This window comes from Scyliorhinus torazame, chromosome 10 (assembly GCF_047496885.1).
Source record: "Scyliorhinus torazame isolate Kashiwa2021f chromosome 10, sScyTor2.1, whole genome shotgun sequence".
Taxonomy (NCBI): Eukaryota; Metazoa; Chordata; class Chondrichthyes; order Carcharhiniformes; family Scyliorhinidae; genus Scyliorhinus; species Scyliorhinus torazame.
The window spans coordinates 101,776,697-101,782,786 of record NC_092716.1 but is presented as its reverse complement, the minus strand read 5'-3'; the positions used below and the strand labels follow the sequence as shown (position 1 = coordinate 101,782,786).

Here is a 6,090-nt window from a genome sequence, read left to right as displayed (position 1 = left end):
TCCCTCCCCCCATTTCCTCCTCCCCCATTTCCCTCTTTCCCCCTGAGTAACCCCCCACCCCCATATTCGCCTTCCACCATTCCCCAACCCCAATCACACCGACCCTCTCCGAACGCCCAGTTCCACCCTCCAAGGGACTGTGTAACATCACACCAGAGTGATGGGCCTGTGTTGGCACTGTCAACGGGTCACTATTGTTACAACTAATGTGCGGTCAATTCCAGCCCCACTTGACCCGGAGTCGCAATACGATTGATATCAACAATTAATTCTTAGAAAATACCCAAAGTCTCTAGTCTTTTGCTGCTGAATAACTAAAGTCACCAAGTTTGTACATATAAACACAATGAATTTTAATCATAACAATTATAATCAAATTTGCAGCAAATACAACTGGTTAACTATTATCTAATTCCTAATCCCCCCCTTAACTCACCCCACCCCCTATACACACACAAGACAAAAAAAACAGAGGTGAGAGGGGTGTAAAAATAATGAGGTAAGTAAAAGGATAAGAGTCTTTGTTTCAGATGGTTGTCTTCCAGTATATCTTTCTTTAGTCTAGGCTTTCAGTTTGAGGTTTTTGTTTTCAGTCTGTAATGGTTTTCACTATAGATTAATCCGGATGTCAAGAACTTCTCTGCGCTTTTATAAATCAGCAGTAGGCAGCATTTCTGGAGAAAGAGAAAGAGAGAGACAGACACTCACAGCTTCTTCTCAAAGCGTCTAGGATCTGATTGTCACTTCCTGCGTCCTCTGAAAACCATCCCACTCAGGTAGGACCCCAATCACTGCCTGTCACTAGGCAGAATATGGCCTTTTGCCAATTCATTGGCTGAGTCAACCAATCAAACCAAATCTCTCCGATATCCCTTGAGTGACAAAAAATCTGAGTTTTTCCTGTTTAAAAGCTAAACCTCCATAGCACAATGTACCATTTTGCCACTTTTGAGTTCCTCACTTCCTCTGCTCAACTTAAAGATATATGTCCATTAAATATCCGTGGATTATAGACATTATGGAAATGGGAAATAAGGGAATCAACAGGAAGGGGTCTTACATCCTCCGTTCCTAAAAGGAATGAAGTGTCAGGGCACGGATATTTCATTATGAGGTACGCAAGACATAAATCACAAATACATTATTCATTCATTCATCTCATCCTCATTATATAAGTTCCCTTCCCAGTTCCTTCATTGGTAACTGGTCAACCCTTAAACCAGTGACAAAGCATCCGCTATCACATTATCCCTTCTGGGGATGTGTACAATTTTAGCATTGAACTGTTGTAATAATAAACTCCAACAGAATAACCTTGCACTCTGGGTTTTAAACTTTTCTAAAAGCACAAGCAGATTACAGTCCGTACAAACTAAGCTTTGTTTATTGTCATATCAGACATGTACTTCAAAATGCTGATAGGCTAGTAGCAATGCTAAGGTTTCCTTTTCAATGGTGAAATACTTTCTTTGGTACGCAGTTAGTTTTTCTGAAAAATATCCAACCGGCGTCTCTATTCCTACCTCATCGTCTTGTAGTAGCATTGCTCCCACCCCCAGATCGCTGACATCCATGGCCATTTTAAAGGTCTGGAAAAATCTGGGGCAGCCAGCACTGGTTCGCCCACTAACGCGGCCCTCAATCTCCCAAACTTCATTTGCCATTCTGTGGACCACAGCATTTTCGCTTGTTTCTGCAACATATCCAACATACACTGAATTTCTTCCTCTAACTAAGCCAGTTTCTGTGTTTTATAGAATTTACAGTGCAGAAGGAGGCCATTCGGCCCATCGAGTCTGCACCAGCCTTGGAAAGAGCACCCTATCTAACCCCATACCTCCACCCTATCCCCACACCTCCACCCTATCCCCATAATGCCACCTAACCTTTTTTGGACACTAAGGGCAATTTAGCATAGACAATCCACCTAACCTGCACATCTTTGGTTTAGCCAAGGTGGATATGACTTTATTGGTTCAGTTTCCTATGTCTACATTATTAGTTAATGGAGGGCACAATGGTGTGTTCCTACAAATTTGCCTATAGTTTTTCAGTATCTTAATTAGATCTTTCCGCTGTTCTTTTTCTAAATAGCAAACTGTGGTATTATCAGGTATTACGGTACCTGAGAGGCTGAAGTACCATTGGTTAAACCTCGGGGTTTACCATTGGCTGTATAGTATAGTAGCACCATCCTGATAGGCGGGGTATAAGAACCCGTGCCGTCCCAGCAGTCCACATTCTGTACCTGAGCTGCTGGGGAACAGTTCTAGTTTATTAAAGCATTCAGTTGTACTTCAACCTCGTTTTAGTAGTTATTGATCGTGCATCAATTTAATAAGCTAGAACTAAGTAGAAAGAATGGATCTCCGAATCAAGCCGGAGTGTCTGCAACTCAGTCCTCACGCGCCAAACTCAGCGGCGATTTTTAAGCACTGGCTGGCGTGTTTTAAAGGCTACCTTGAGACGGCTGGAGGCACACCCTCGGGGGAGCAGAAACTGCACGTCCTGCACTCAAGAGTAAGCCCAGAGATCTACACCCTCATCGAGGAGGTGGAAGATTTTGATGCAGCAATCGAACTTTCAAAAGGACACTATATACGCCCAGTAAATCAGGTCTACGCTCGTCACCTGCTTGCAACAAGACGACAAAATCCCGGGGAATCGTTGGAGGAATTCTACCGCACGTTATTGGTGCTGGGCAGAAGCTGTGGCTGCCCGCAATTTTCGGCGAGCGAGCACACGGAACTCCTAGTCCGGGACGTCTTTGCAGCAGGTATGAGCTCTTCAGAAATCCGCCGCCGTCTTTTAGAGAAAGACACCCTGGGACTTAGGGAGGCACGGGCCCTTGCAGGGTCCATGGACGTTGCCTCCAAGAACGCCCGATCCTACGTGCCCAACCGTGCGGCGGCCCCCAGGGCAGCATGGAATCCCACAGCGGCCGCCCCAGAGACCTTCCCCACTTCCCCGCAGGCTTGCGCTGTAAGGCGGCCCTCCAACCCGATGGCCCCGCTGCTTCTTTTGAGGGCAGGGAAAACATCCCCGCCAGCGCTGCCCGGCCCGCACATCCATCTACAGGGGGTGCGGCAAAAAGGGCCATTTTGTGGGGGTCTGCCAGGCACGAGCGGTGGCCGCGGTCTCCAGCGGCGACCCCGGACCGCCACAGCGAACTTCTCCAGGGGCCCTGGGCGGCCAGCAGTCGCCGCCACCCCCATATCCCAGGCCCACGTGCGGACCCCGGGCGCCGCCACCTTGTCCCTCGGACACCACGCTGGGCGGATGGGCCCCGCCATTTTGTCCACCCCCGAACACCATGTGCGACCAATGGGAGACGCCATCTTGGATACCCAGGACTCCAGCTCAGCCGACCATGCACTGCCTGAACGAAATTAACAACTACTGCGTCTGGCCACGGTGACCCTGGACCAAACACGACCTCGAACGCTCTCACAGCAACGACAACCGTCTTCATCAACGGCCATGAGACGTCCTGCCTGATCGACTCTGGGAGCACGGAGAGCTTTATACACCCCGACACGGTAAGGCGCTGTTCCCTCTTTATCCACCCTGGTAATCAAAGAATCTCCCTTGCCTCCGGTTCTCACTCTGTAGAGATAAAGGGGTTCTGTTTAGCAAACCTCACAGTCCAGGGAAGGGAATTCAAAAATTTCCGCCTTTATGTTCTTCCCCACCTCTGCGTGGCTACACTCCTGGGTTTAGACTTCCAGTGTAACCTGCAAAGTCTGAACTTCCAATTCGGCGGCCCTATACCCCCCTTACTGTTTGTGGCCTCGCGACCCTTAAGGTCGGCCCACCTTCCCTATTTGCGAACCTCACCCCGGATTGCAAACCCGTTGCCACCAGGAGCAGACGGTACAGTGCCAGGATCGGATCTTTATTCGGTCAGAGGTCCAAAGGTTACTGAGGGAAGGGGTCATTGAAGCCAGCAACAGTCCGTGGAGAGCTCAGGTAGTGGTGGTAAAGACCAGGGAGAAGCATAGGATGGTCATTGACTACAGTCAGACCATCAACAGGTTTATGCAGCTGGATGCGTACCCTCTCCCCCGCATATCTGACCTCGTAAACAGGATCGCGCATTATAAGGTCTTCTCCACGGTGGACCTCAAGTCCGCCTACCACCAGCTACCCCTCCGTACTAGTGACAGCAAATACACTGCCTTCGAGGCAGTCGGGCGGCTCCATCACTTCTTAAGGGTTCCCTTCGGTGTCACTAACGGGGTCTCGGTCTTCCAGCGCGAGATGGACCCAATGGTTGACCGGTACGGTTTACGGGCAACATTCCCGTATCTCGATAATGTCACCATCTGCTGCCACGACCAGTAGGACCACGACACCAACCTCCTAAAATTTCTCCAGACCTCTAAAATCCTTAACCTAACATACAATAAGGATAAATGCGTGTTTAGCATCGACCGTCTAGCCATTCTCGGCTTCATAGTGCAAAATGGAGTTATAGGCCCCGACCCTGAACGCATGTTCCCCCTTATGGAGTTCCCCCTCCCCCACTGCCCCAAGGCCCTGAAGCGCTGCCTAGGGTTTTTCAGTTACTACGCCCACTGGGTCCCCAACTACGCAGACAAAGCCCATCCCCTGATCCAATCCACAACTTTCCCCCTGTCGATAGAGGCCCGCCAGGCCTTCAGCCGCATCAAAGCAGACATTGCAAAGGCCACGTTGCACGCCATCGACGAGTCCCTCCCCTTCCAGACCGAGAGCAATGCGTCCGACGTAGCTCTGGCGGCCACCCTCAACCAAGCGGGCAGACCCATGGCCTTCTTCTGCCTTACCCTCCATGCTTCCAAAATCCGCCACTCCTCAGTCGAAAAGGAGGCCCAGGCCATAGTAGAAGCTGTGCGACATTGGAGGCATTACCTGGCCGGCAGGAGATTCACTCTCCTGTTGCTAACTTTCTCCTTGGTTCAATTGCTCTGTTTTATTACCTTTGCTCTTGAGTCGGCAGGTATCTTTATGATACCGCCACGAGGTTCAAGTCCGGGTAATGATCAATAACCCACTACACCGATTAGTAAGATTCAAATCAGAGCACATTTATTATACACAGTAATCGCTACTCATGCACAAATTCTACGTCTAAGCTACTTCTACAACTAACAGGCCTATACTTAACTTCGGACTGGCCCACCAGGTCAGGGGAACAAATGGCCTTTCGTTCGGGTTCTGAGTCTGCGGGATTCGAAGTTGGTACGGATTGGTAGCTAGGAGCGCCTATCTCGTAGCGAGCATTGAGTTAAGACTTACTTTGTTCGGTGGTCACTGCACCGGTCACGGTCAATGTTGGTTCGTGTTGCTGGGTGACCCAGGCAGGACGAAGAGGGGCTGAAGAGAGACCGATTTGAACTTGGGGCTTAACTCTTATAGTCCCCAGGGGCTTCCAGCCTTTCGGGGCGGACCCTGTACCTGGTCCCAAGTGATTGGACTTTGTCCCAATCGCTTGGTTCGATTTCTCCAATACTGGAGCGGTCCCCTGATCGATGGGCGGTCTTGAGGTGCTCATTCACCTCCTTTGTGTTGGCTCCAGCTGGTGCCGAGGAGTCTGGCTTTGCTTTGGGTGTCCAAAATGTTACTTATTGCTCCCGGGGATTGCTCATCAGTATGCAGATGGCTGCTACATTGTTATGCTGATGGTCGCTGGTATCGATGTTGTCTGGCCTTTGCAGAGGTAAATACACAGCAAACCTGCAGCTGCTGGTTTCTGTCTATGTTGGCTGACTTTCCCATCAGCCTTTGCCGTTCGCCATTTTAAATCGGGAGTTGGCCAATTTAGGTGGCTACACTCCTCACTGACCAACGGTCGGTTGCCTTCATGTTCGATAATGCACAGCGGGGCAAGATAAAAAACGACAAGACCTTGCGGTGGAGGATCGAACTCTCCACCTACAACTACGAGATCTTGTATCGTCCCGGGAAGCTAAACGACCCTCCTGACGCCCTGACCCGCGGCACATGTGCTACCGCACAAGTTGACCGCCTCCGAGCCCTCCACGAGGACCTCTGCCACCCGGGGGTCACTCGCTTTTTCCAATTTGTTAAAACCCGCAACCTGCCCTA

At 50.1% G+C, this 6,090-nt stretch overlaps 1 long non-coding RNA gene across 1 annotated transcript in view; it reads right to left on the bottom strand.

Moving 5' to 3' along the window:
• Window positions 1-386: 386 nt before the first annotated feature.
• Window positions 387-6,090, bottom strand: part of LOC140430811 (uncharacterized) — a 29,408-nt gene continuing 23,704 nt past the window's right edge. The window contains exon 3 of the long non-coding RNA XR_011949553.1: window positions 387-674. This is a non-coding gene — a long non-coding RNA (uncharacterized lncRNA). The remainder of the gene's footprint in view (window positions 675-6,090) is intronic.